The sequence below is a fragment of the Mytilus californianus genome, unplaced genomic scaffold (assembly GCF_021869535.1).
Source record: "Mytilus californianus isolate M0D057914Y unplaced genomic scaffold, xbMytCali1.0.p SCAF_5, whole genome shotgun sequence".
NCBI classification, from domain to species: Eukaryota; Metazoa; Mollusca; class Bivalvia; order Mytilida; family Mytilidae; genus Mytilus; species Mytilus californianus.
Window position 1 is genome coordinate 9663377 of NW_026262701.1, and position 13789 is coordinate 9677165.

A 13789-nucleotide genomic window follows, 5' to 3' on the forward strand; every position below is an offset into this window, starting at 1 on the left:
AACATGTAGATGTGATAAAAATATCAGTCCTTTATTGTACAAGACACACATACTCAAGAAAGATTTGGAGCAAACAAGGTAACAGTTTGCAGGAAGACATGTCAGGAAGACATGTCACCCTACATGTTCACTTTATTCTGATTACAGATGACCAGTCTGCATTTTTGATAGATAAGAAGAATTTTGTATTTGTTTTATAGTATTTGGTTGACCTGACATGGGATTACACTGGTGACCTCTAGAGATATAATATGTGGTTGACCTGACATGGGATTACACTGGTGACCTCTAGAGATATAATATGTGGTTGACCTGACATGGGATTACACTGGTGACCTCTAGAGATATAATATGTGGTTGACCTGACATGGGATTACACTGGTGACCTCTAGAGATATAATACGTGGTTGACCTGACATGGGATTACACTGGTGACCTCTAGAGAGACCACCAAAGTAGTTTACTTTGTCCACCTTTACCTTTGTTACGCACTGACTTATTTTTGAAACTTTTTGCATGCAACACTAAGAATATTATAGTTAAGAAATTTTTTTTGTGTTATGGAATCTTCATAAAAGGATGATCATATTAATTAGAATTCAATAATATATTACATAAATGGCCTTGCTAGAATTCATGTAAAACAATTCATTGACCTTTAGTATTGTATCTTTATTTCTTTGCTTCTTTTTTTAAATTATTGAGATTTTCAAGATACTGTAAATTCAGAATTTTTTAGATGTTTTTAGAGATTTAGCAAAAATTAAAAACCCACATTCCTATTTTGAAAGCATTATTTGTATGAAGAATTTCTAGAAATTGCAATAATAAATCTCACTTTTTTGTCATTTGTTTATCAATTGCAATGATAAATTTACTTTAATAAAAAATTTCTGAATTTACAGTAGTTACCTTGGTGACCAATGAAATTATACGCTATTATTTAAAGTTATTAATCATGTTATATATTCTTTTTGAAATAAATTTATTCATAAAGTTTTCGTTGTTAAAATTCTTGTGGCTTATTCCTATTAGATGATGGTCATTCAGGAAGTGATCAGAATGCCTATGGTTTTAGTCTCGCCTGCGACAAAAGTTGTGGAAAGCGAGACATAGGGATTGATGACATCAACAATTGTATGAAGTTACATTACTATCTATACATATCAGTTTGACAACTATTTTGAGGCCCTGCCCCCTAGGACATGGTCCAGTGACTTTGAATTAATTATCAATTTTTAATGTTAAGTTTTCTGTCCAAGTTAGATTGATAGGAACTACTTGCAATAGAGAAGAATATTTTCTATAAAGTTACATTACTGTCTGTACATCTCAGTTTGTATACCATTTTCTGGCCCTGCCCACTAGATCATGGTGCATTGACTGAATTTATAAGCAATGTTGCTGTCCAGAACTCTAATTATAATGGAAGTGCAGGATTTTTACCTCTTAAATTTCACTGCCAAATTTCAATCCCAGTCGGCTCTTTGTGGTTCCTTTTGTGTTCTCTGAGAAAATTCTTGAAATGTCATGATGGCCATTTAAAAGATCAATAAATAATAGAAGATGTGATATGATTGCCTACTATCCATCCAAGACTAAAGAGAAAAAGTACAAAGATGTAAACAACAAGAAATGATTGTAACAGGATGCTGTTACGAAGTCTCCCAAACGAAGCTCCCATAATTCGTAATTCCCAGGGTCGCCTGACATTGGGCAAAGTCCAGTGAAAATTGGTTTGGTCCAGTAAAGTTATTTGCATTAGTGATGCCTAAGGACTAACCCTGTATATCATTCATATCATCTTGGCATGACAAACCAGAATATATATGGTTTAGGGGTGGGGATCTCGACCATTTACAAGATATTAGAACTTTCTCAAATGGCAGGGGGTTGGGATAACCCCTGGGGACTAACCCTGTATATCATTCAAACCATCTTAGCATGACAAACCAGAATATATATGGTTTAGGGGTGGGGATCTTGACCACTTACAAGATATTAGAACTTTCTTTAATGGCATGGGGTGGGGGTGACCCCTGGGGACTTACCCTGTATTTCATTTCATGTGCTTAATCATGACAAACCAGAATATATATGGTTTAAGAGTGGGGATCTCGACCATTTACAATATATTAGAACTTTCTCAAATGGCAGGGGTAGGGATGACCCCTTGGGACTAACCCTGTATATCATTCAAACCATCTTAGCATGACAAACCAGAATATATATGGTTTAGGGGTGGGGATCTTGACCACTTACAAGATATTATAACTTTCTTACATGGCATAGGGTGGGGGTGACCCCTGGGGACTAACCCTGTATTTCATTTGATTTGCTTTATCATGACAAACCATAATATATATGGTTTAGGGGTGGGGATCTCGACCATTTACAATATATTAGAACTTTCTCAAATGGCAGGGGGTCGGGATGACCCCTGGGGACTAATCTGTATATCACTCAAACCATCTTAGCATGACAAACCAGAATATATATGGTTTAGGGGTGGGGATCTTGACCACTTACAAGATATTAGAACTTTCTTAAATGGCATGGGGTGGGGGTGACCCCTGGGGACTAACCCTGTATTTCATTTCATGTGCTTTATCATGACAAACCAGAATATATATGGTTTAGGGGTGGGGATCTCAACCATTTACAAGATATTAGAACTTTCTCAAATGGCAGGGGGTCGGGATGACCCCTGGGGTCTAACCCTGTATATCATTCAAACCATCTTAGCATGACAAACCAGAATATATATGGTTTAGGGGTGGGTATCTCGACCATTTACAAGATATTAGAACTTTCTCAAATGGCAGGGGGTCAGGATGACCCCTGGGGACTAACCCTGTATATCATTCAAACCATCTTAGCATGACAAACCATAATATATATGGTTTAGGGGTGGGGATCTTGACCACTTACAAGGTATTAGAACTTTCTTAAATGGCAGGGGGTGGGGATGACCCCTGGGGACTAACCCTGTATTTCATTTAATGGGTTTTGTCATTTAGAACATTTTCAATTAAAAAGATTGTGTCTATCACAAACGGTTTTCAATTTATAATCATTTGAAAATTTTAAAAAATAAAATCCCATAGGGTTCTATAGTAAAACCCTCTTTTCTTTTTGCCCCTCAAAGTACCCCTTTATAAACCCCATTGCACAAACAAAACCCTGATTGCACCACTAGACATGTTAGTCTAACATATTGTGAAACCCTAAGTTAATCTGACAAGCGGTTTTGGAGAATGGGTGTGGACAAGTTCAGATTTAAAAGCGGCGGAAGAGGAAGAGGAAGAGGAAGAATAATAATAATAATAATAAGAACTGAGCAAAAACAATAAGTCTTCCCAAACTTCGTTTGGGAGACTTAACTACAGGTCACAGAACAGCCTTCAGCAGTGAGCAAAACCAATTCCATATAGTAAGCTATTAAAGGCCTTGGGACAACAAAATGTGAAACAATTCAAAAGAAAAAACCAAACAGCTTTATTTAGGCAAATAACATTAAATGGTGGCCGAGTAGTCTAAATGGTCCAACTACTACATCACTAGTCTGCCAACACTGAGATTGTCAGTTCCAATCCCACATGTGGCAGGTGCACTCGACTCCAATCTTAATTGACTAGGATTCTCTCCAGGCACTCCAGCTTCCTCCACCAGTGAAAACTGACCGCCACAAAATAGCACATTTGTGCTGAAAGAATCGTTAAAAAACCCAATCAATTAAATGAAAGAGACCAAGATTGGAATGCGATAGAGAAATGTCACCATTTAGAGTAGTAAGATTGGATGTCATTATGTCATTGTGGTATGATAGTTGAAATATGTTTTAAGTCCCATAACTCCCATAAAAATGGTCAAATCAAAATGAAATTATAATATGGTCAACTACACACGATGGCAAACATTTCTGCCAAATATAAGAGATTTCTGTACTACAGTCTCAGAGGATTTGCCCTAACAAAGCCTCATTGTGGTACAATAACATACAATTTTTTTAAGGCTATTGTACATAACAGGATCTAAGGTAAAATAATTTGAGGTTCAGGTGGTTCAATTTTTAGGAAAAGGTTAGGGCCCTCGGTGGCCTAGTGGTCTAAGTAGTTCATCTACTGTATCAATAGTTTGTTAACACTGAGGTTGTGAGTCCGAAACCCCACATGGCCAACGACACAATATGGCAAAAATTACTACAAGGTTTAAAGCTTTCCTTCAAATGGAGACACTGTAACATTACTCTAGTATGATCAACTACACATGATGGCAAAAATCCTACCAAATATGATAGCTTTCTGTAAAACAGTCTCAGAGGAGTTGCTTTCACAAGGAGCTTTTGTAACAATACTCCAACAACTGGTCAGTCCCATTTCTCCTATAAATATGGTCAAATCAAATGGCAATATAATATGGTCAACTATATGTGATCGCAAACTGTGAATAGAACCAAGTATGAGAGCTTTCTGACAAATGGTCTCAGAGGAGTTGCGTTCACAAGGTTTTATTGTTACAATACTCCATAAATGTTTAAAGTCCTATAACCATGGGTCTTATTGTTACAATACTCCATAAATGTTTAAAGTCCTATAACCATGGGTCTTATTGTTACAATACTCCATAAATGTTTAAAGTCCTATAACCATGCATGATAACACTTGTTAAAATTTTCATATCAAAATGATGGTACAATATGTTCAACTTCAAATATATGATGGCAAACAATCCCCAATGATTATGGGAAGTTTCGGTAAAAGGACTCTGAGGAGTTGCATTCACAAGGTGTCATTGTTACAATACTAAATAAATGGGGAATGTGTCAATGGGACACAGATGATGCCCCCTCTAGCATATAACATTATAAAGGGACATAAATCAGGAACTGTAAAAGTGACACTACCCAAATTTGTACTTGATCTGAGTTTTGTGGTAATAAGCATTGTGAAAAAGTTTCATAACATTTCGTAGAGGCAAACTTAAGTTAGATAACAAAAACGAAAAATTCGGCAATTTTTCCATTTGTAAAGGGGCATAACTCTAGGACAGTAAAAGTGAGGCCACCAAAATTCAAACTTGATCTGTGTTTTGTGGTAATAAGCATTGCACATAAGTTATTCATGACATTTGTTTGAGGTAAACTAAAGTTAAAGAACAGAAACGAAAAATTCAGCAATTTATCCATTTGTAAAGGGGCATAACTCTAGAATGGTAAAAGTGATGCTACCCAAATTCAGACTTGATCCGTGTTTTGTGGTAATAAACATTGTGTTAAAGTTTCATAACATTTGGTTGATGCAAACTAAAGTTAGAGAATGGAACGAAAAATTCAACAATTTTTCCATTTGTAATGGGGCATAACTGTAAACTGGTAAAAGTGACGCCACCAAAATTCAAACATGATCTGTGTTTTGTGGTAATAAGCATTGTGTATAAGTTTCATAACATTTGGTTGAGGCAAACTAAAGTTAGTGAACGGAAACAAATTTTGAGATGTACGTACGGACAGACGGATAAGGGTGTAACTTAAATGCCCCCTCCGCTAAGGCGGGGGCATAAAAACAAATGGTCAAAGTCCTTTAACTCCCATAAAAATTGTCAAATCATACTGATGATACAGCATGGTCAAGGGAATATGATGACATTTAACAAGCATTCTGAGAGTATTGCATAGCAATACATAGTCCCCTACCGGTTGTAAATTCATTGTAATGGAAAGAAATTCTAACTTGATTTATATCTTGTCATGGTGTATTTAACTACATAAAAATATCAAGTCAATATCTTCAATCATGACGAAAATTATTTTTTAAGTGAATTTTTTATGTCCAAAGACCATAACTCTGCACAAAATCATCAGAAAGGAACAAAATTCGAACTCGATCTGTAACTTGTCATGATTAAACTATATACTAATTATCAAATCATTATCTTCAAGAATGACAAAAAAAAAGTATGGAAAACTGATTATTTTAGTGAATTTACACATGGCCAGGAGTGGGCGATGATATTTGGTAATTCCAACCCTCGCTAACACTCGGGAATAATTTGGATATCATGGCCGAGACCATGTGTAAATTTCCAACAAATCTATGGCTTCCATGAATTATTTCTTAAATGAAATATATCCATTATCAAAAAAAGATGATTATCTAAATAAAAGAGTTCACTTCATCCAAATTTTTTTTTTAATATATAGCATTCAGAATCAATAACAAACAAACCTACCACTAAATTCTTCAAACAATTTACCAAAGAATAGGGAACAAATCAAAAATGTCATTTACTATTAATAAAAATATCTTTTAATAAATGTGGATAGTGTCCACATGTGGACACAGATGATTCCCCCGCTTGCATAGCATATAGTTATAAAGGGACATAACTGAAGAACAGTAAAAATGACGCTACCCAAATTTGAACTTGATCTGAGTTTTGTGGTAGTAAGCATTGTGTGTAAGTCTCATAACATTTGGTTGAGGCTAACTTAAATAGAGAACAGAAATGAAAAATTCAGCAATTTTTCTATTTGTAAACACGCATAACTCTAGAACGGTTGTGTATAAGTTTTATAACATTTGGTTGAGACAAACTAAAGTTAGAGAACGGAAACGAAAAATTCAGCAATTTTTATGTTTATAAAGGGACATAACTCAAGAATGGTAAAAGTGTCGCCACCAAATTTTGTACTTAATCTGTATTATGTAGTAATAAGCATTGTGTAACATTTGGTTGAGGCAAAATAAAGTTAGAAAACGGAAACAAAAAATGTGTACTTGATTTTAGTTTTGTGGTAATGAATATTGTGTATAGGTTTCATAATGTTTGGTTGGGGCAAACTTAAGTTACAGAATGGAAACTAAAAATTTTGCAATCTTTCGATTTATAAAGGGGCATAACTCAATAACGGTTAAAGTGACACTACCCAAATTCAACTTGATCTGTGTTTCATCAGTGGAAGTCAAAATTAAACATTGCATTGTATAAAACATTGATTGTAGTTGATTCAATTTTAATCACGGACAAAGGAAGATAACTCCAATTTTAAAAATTACTTGATATTTAGAAGAAAATAAAAATTTTGCAATTTTTCCATTTATAAAGAGGCATAACTCTAGAACGGTTAAAGAAAAGCCATCAAAATTCAAACTTGATCTGTTTTTTTTATGGTAATGAGCATTGTGTACAAGTTTCATAACATTTGGTTGAGGTAAACTTAAGTTAGAGAACGGAAACTAAAAATTTTGCAATTTTTCAATTTATAAAGGGGCATAACTCTAGAAGGGTTAAATTGAGGCCACCAAAATTTAAACTTGATCTGTGTTTTGTGGTAATAGGCATCGTGTATAAGTTTCATAACATTTGGTTGAGGTAAACTTAAGTTAGAGTACGGAAACTAAAAATTTTGCAATTTTTCCATTTATAAAGGGACATAACTCTAGAACGGTTAAAGTGACGCCACCAAAATTTAAACTTGATCTGTGTTTTGTGGTAATAAGCATTGTGTATAAGTTTCATAACATTTGGTTGAGGTAAACTCAAGTTAGAGAACGGAAACCAATTTTGGGACGTACGTACGTACGTCCAGACGGACAAGGGTAAAACTTAATGCCCCCACTGCTACGGTGGGGGCATAAAAAATGAGTTATTTCCCTTTGAACAGAAATCTAGTAATAAGTATTGTGTCAAAAATTTAATTCTAGGGAAAGGACTTCAACTGAACAATGAGAAAAGCTAAAATCGTTAAAATTGAACTTGACCTGAAACTTGTCATGATAAAACAATACACCAAATATCAAATCAATATCTTCAAGCATGAAGAATTAATGTGGATAGAGTCCACATGTGGACACAGACGATGCCCCCGCTTGCATAGCATATAGTTATAAAGGGACATAACTGAAGAACGGTAAAAGTGACACTACCCTAATTTGAACTTGATCCGAGTTTTGTGGTAAATAGCATTGTGTGTAAGTCTCATAACATTTGGTTGAGGCTAACTTTAGTAGAGAACAGAAACTAAAAATTCAGCAATTTTTCTATTTGAAAACACGCATAACTCTAGAATGGTTGTGTATAAGTTTTATAACATTTGGTTGAGACAAACTAAAGTTAGAGAACGGAAATGAAAAATTCAGCAATTTTTATTTTTATAGAGGGACATAACTCAAGAATGGTAAAAGTGACACCACCAAATTTCGTACTTATGTAGTAATAAGCATTGTGTATAAGTTTCATAACATTTGGTTGAGGCAAACTAAAGTTAGAAAACAGAAACAAAAAATTTGTACTTGATCTTAGTTTTGTGGTAATGAATATTGTGTATAGGTTTCATAATCTTTGGTTGGGGCAAAATAAGTTACAGAATGAAAACTAAAAATTTTGCAATCTTTCGATTTATAAAGGGGCATAACTCAATAATGGTGAAAGTGACACTATCCAAATTCAAGTTGATCTGTGTTTTATCAGTGGAAGTCAAAATTAAACATTGCATTGTATAAAGCATTGATTGTAGTTGATTCAACTATAATCATGGACAAAGGAAGATAACTCCAATTTAAAAAAAAACTTGATATTTAGAAGAAAATAAAAATTTTGCAATTTTTCCATTTATAAAGGGGCATAACTCTAGAACGGTTAAAGTGACGCCACCAAAATTCAAACTTGATCTGTGTTTTGTGGTAATAAGCATTGTGTATAAGTTTCATAACATTTGGTTGAGGCAAACTTAAGTAAGAGAACGGAAACTAAAAATTTTGCAATTTTTCCATTCATAAAGGGGCATAACTCTAGAATGGTTGAAGTGACGCCAACAAAATTCAAACTTGATCTGTGTTTTGTGGTTACAAGCATTGTGTATAAGTTTCATACTATTTGGTTGAGGCAAACTTAAGTTAGAGAACAGAAACCAAAAATTTTGCAATTTTTCCATTTATAAAGGGGCATAACTCTAGAATGGTAAAAGTAACGCCACTTAAATTCAAACTTGATCTGTGTTTTGTGGTAATTAGCATTGTGTATAAGTTTCATATCATTTGGTTGAGGCAAACTCAACTTAGAGAAAGGAAACCAATTTTGGGACGTACGGATGGACGTACGTACAGACGGACAAGGGTAAAACTTAATGCCCCCACGGCCTAAAGTCTCCTTCAACTTCGTCGGTAGAGGACTAACAATCATACCAAGTATGAAAGCTTTCTGTAAAATGGTCACCAAGGATTAATATGCTTGGGACTGCACAAAGTGTGGAGATAGTTATTATGGATGACAGCAACTAGTTACAGGCACATAAAGAATATGGCAAAGTTAAAACATGTTTGTGAGCACTCAACCTTTCCCTAACCTTATACTGTGGACTAACAGTACAACATAAAAACAATTGTAATAATCCATTGAAAAGGGCTGGACTTACCAAATCAGCATTAAGCACTAAAATCAAGGCAAAGGGTTTTTGGCTTTACCTTTGGTTCTTTTTGGTTTTATTGTCTTGCCTGTGAGGAAAGTGCCCTGTCTATTTGTAAATGACTCAACAAACAAAGAAATATTTGAAGTCAATCTGTATTTTCATTATAATAAGTAACAACAACTGAAGCATTATATAAATACTGTCAAATTACTTACATTACACATTTCATGATTTATTTTACAAATGGTGCACATTTCACTCTCAGGCCAGTTATAAATAAGTTTTAGTTGTATGATATTTAGTATTCAGATTACATCTGATTATTATTGTAACAAGTTGAGTATGAAGTGTACCAAGGAGTGTAATATAACAGTTATATCAAATTACTAACAAATCAATTACTTTGAGAAAATTCAAAATACCCTACAACCTCCATATTCTTATACTGTATATTCAGAAATTACTGAATTTACACTACTCCATTTCAACCTCATTTATGCATAATTTTCATTATTTTTTTTATTTTTTTATAGAAAAGTATAATTTGAAGTTATTCAAAACTGGCCACTGATAGCTAACAAAACTAATTAGCCACATATCTAACCTGATTTTCAATAAAATGAAAAAAATTATCTCTTATCTTATAAAAAGATTATATTGTATTGCTTTCAATGGAACTATCATAGATGATGAATGTATTACAAAAATCACAGCTTGATATCAACAATGAAAAAAATATATGGCATGCCGTATCAACCTGAACTATTGAAAACTTTTCTGTGTCAATGTTATTTTAAATATCTCAATGATTTTACTGTGGATCAACTTTTATATTTATGCTTACTATGAACCTTTAGAAATCGTTTATTTGTTGTATATCAACATGGTCGTTTTGTAGTTTACTGCAAAAAAAATTAGAAAAAAGAAAAAGAAAATTAAATTGACATTATTTTGTATACCTAACAAAATACAAAAATTATTTTCACTCACATTAAGCTTGCCACCACAAATTTATATGTACTTATGTTATCCCCAAAAAGATTTTCCCTAAAAATGAAATACAAAGGTCCACAAATAAAACATGTTCATAGAATACATATGAAATAGGCCTTAAAACTGTAAGTAAAAGATTTGTTTAGATAAAACACTTTTCAAAAGAATATTTCATATGAAATCAATTTACCCATAGAATATTTTTATATTATGTGTTTTTATAGGTGCATTTATAAGACCTTAAATTTTACAATCATTTACAATCTATTCAAATAAATTAGGTGTAATCCTAATATTATTTATTTTACATTTTGATATAAATAGAAGAAAAGTGATTTGATGGTTGAAATATTCTTTTTTATTTCTCCATTATAAATCTCATTGATCATTCAATTTCGTATTTTCTCCTTTAGTATAAACATGAAAGGACATCAATCCACATTAAACGTACACGATTATGGTGCCGGTGAAACAAAAAAAGTAATTTCTACAAAGAATTAAAACAGTAAATGTGATAGAAAGGCACTAAATTTAAACATGTTGATGAGTGAGTTATTTAAAGTATCATTTCAAGATTTACATTTGCAAGGCAATTACAATGAATTTGATGTCGGTTCAATGTATTGTGTCATCAATTTTCAGACATCTAAACCTCATTAATTCAATGATAAAATAAACTAAGGAGTTAATTTTTAGTCAAAAAGGTTATAGGTAAGTATAATTATCATACATGAGAAACCAGAAGTTTTAATATGTGAATATATGATCTAGGTTCTAATTTTAACCTCGTAATAAAATGCTCTGCTGGGCGCAGCTTGATACGACCGCAGAGGTCGAACCCTGAACAGTTGGGGCAAGTATGGACACAACATTCAAGCTTGATACAGCTCTGAATTTGGATTGTGATTAAATATTTGACACAGCATAGGTTTCTGACACAGAATGAATGTGGTCTAAGAACTTAAAAAATTTTAATTTACCTATTATGGTCCAATATCCAAAATCTAAATACATACACGGTTAGATTCAGCATATCAAAGAACCCCAAGAATTCAATTTTTGTTAAAATCAAACTAAGTTTAATTTTGGACCCTTTGGACCTTAATGTAGACCTATTTGAAAACAGGACCAAAAATTTAGAATCTAAATACAAGGTTAAATTCAGCATATCAAAGAACCCCAATATTTCAATTTTTGATGAAATCAAACCATATCATTATTATTTGCTTTTATATATAAATAAAAAATAACCAACTTAGGACAAAAAATCCCCCCCCCCCCCCAATTTTTTTAACCCCCTTATGATTCATAACCCCCAAACTCAATCCCAGCCTTCCATTTGCGGTATGGTACCTTGTAGTACAATTTCATAAAGATCCATATACTTACACACAAGTTATTGTCCTGAAACTAGAAAAAGGCTTGTTTTTTGCCACTTTTTGGCCCCTTATTCCTAATATTTTGAGGCAATTACCCCCAAAATCAATCCCAGCCTTCCTTTTGTGGTATGGTACCTTGCAGTACAATTTCAGAGAGATCCATACAATTGAACACAAGTTATTGTCTGGAAACTAGAAAAATGCTTATTTTTAGCCCCTTTTAGGCCCCTTATTCCTAAACGTTTTGGGCAATTACCCCCAAACTCAATTCCAGCTTTTCCTTTGTGGTATGGTACCTTGCAGTACAATTTCAGAGAGATCCATACAATTGAACACAAGTTATTGTCTGGAAACTAGAAAAATGCTTATTTTTAGCCCCTTTTAGGCCCCTTATTGCTAAACGTTTTGGGCAATTACCCCCAAACTCAATTCCAGCTTTCCCTTTGTGATATGGAACCTTGTAGTACAATTTCAGAAAGATCCATACACTTACACACAAGTTATTGTCATGAAATTAGAAAAATGCTTGTTTTTTGTCCCTTTTTTGGCCCCTAATTCCTAAAATTTTAAGGCAATTACCTCCAAAATCAATCCCAGCATTCCCTTTGTGATATGGAACCTTGTGGTACAATGTCAGAGAGATCCATACACTAACACACAAGTTATTGTCTGGAAGTTACAACAAGAGTGCACACACTGAAATGTCTCGCCTTCTTTACTAATCATTGATATTATGTTGATAGTCCTAAATATAAAGGTTTATTACAACTGTCACATAAACTTAACATTAACCAAGTAAACTAAACATTGACCAATGAACCATGAAAATGAGGTCAAGGTCAGATGAACCATGCTAGGCAGGCATTTACAGCTAACAATTCTTCCATACAACAAATATTATTGACCTATTGCTTATAGTTTAAGAAAAACAGACCAAAACACAAAGACTTAACACTGAGCAATGGACCTTGAAAATGAGGTCAAGGTAAAAAAAAAAAACCTGCATGACTGACAAATATATCATAAAATATTTCCATACACCAAATATAGTTGAACTATTGCATATAGTATTAGAAAAAAAGACCAAAACTCAAAACTTAACTTTGTCCACTGAACCATGAAATTGAGGTCAAGGTCAGATGACACCTGCCAGCAAGACATGTACACCTTACAAGCATTCCATACACCAAATACAGTAGACCTATTGCATACAGTATAAGAAAGGTCAGATGACACCTGCCAGCAAGACATGTACACCTTACAAGCATTCCATACACCAAATACAGTAGACCTATTGCATACAGTATAAGAAAAACAGACCAAAACACAAAAACTTAACTATAACCACTGAACCATGAAAATGAGGTCAAGGTCAGATGACACCTGCCAGTTGGACATGCACACCTTACAGTCCTTCCATACACCGAATATACTAGACCTATTGCTTATAGTATCCGAGATATGGACTTGACCACCAAAACTTAACCTTGTTCACTGATCCATGAAATGAGGTCGAGGTCAAGTGAAAACTGTCTGACCGACACGAGGACCTTGCAAGGTACACACATACCAAATATAGTTATCCTATTACTTATAATAAGAGAGAATTTAACATTACAAAAAATCTTAACTTTTTTTTCAAGTAGTCACTGAACCATGAAAATGAGGTCAAGGACATTGGACATGTGACTGATGGAAACTTCGTAACATGAGGCATCCATATACAAAGTATGAAGCATCCAGACCTTCCACCTTCTAAAATATAAAGCTTTTAAAAAGTTAGCTAACGCCGCCGCCGCCGGATCACTATCGCTATGTCGAGCTTTCTGCGATAAAAGTCGTAGGCTCGTCAAAAATGCTTATTTTGGCCCCTGATTCCTTAAATGTTGGTACCATAACCCCCAAAATCTATCCCAACCTTCCTTTTGTGGAATTGAACCTTATGGTCCTTACTCCGGACGACAACGAAGCCAACGTCATACCAATATACAATCGCAAAAATTTTTTG

The 13789-nt window shown here is 33.9% G+C and overlaps 1 long non-coding RNA gene across 1 annotated transcript; it reads left to right on the top strand.

Annotated features, from left to right (window-relative positions):
• The first annotated feature begins 12782 nt into the window (after positions 1–12782).
• Positions 12783–13202, top strand: LOC127700587 (uncharacterized). Its single transcript, XR_007981648.1, has 2 exons — positions 12783–12915; positions 13006–13202. It is a non-coding gene; the product is annotated as an uncharacterized LOC127700587 (long non-coding RNA).
• The last annotated feature ends 587 nt before the right edge of the window (positions 13203–13789 follow it).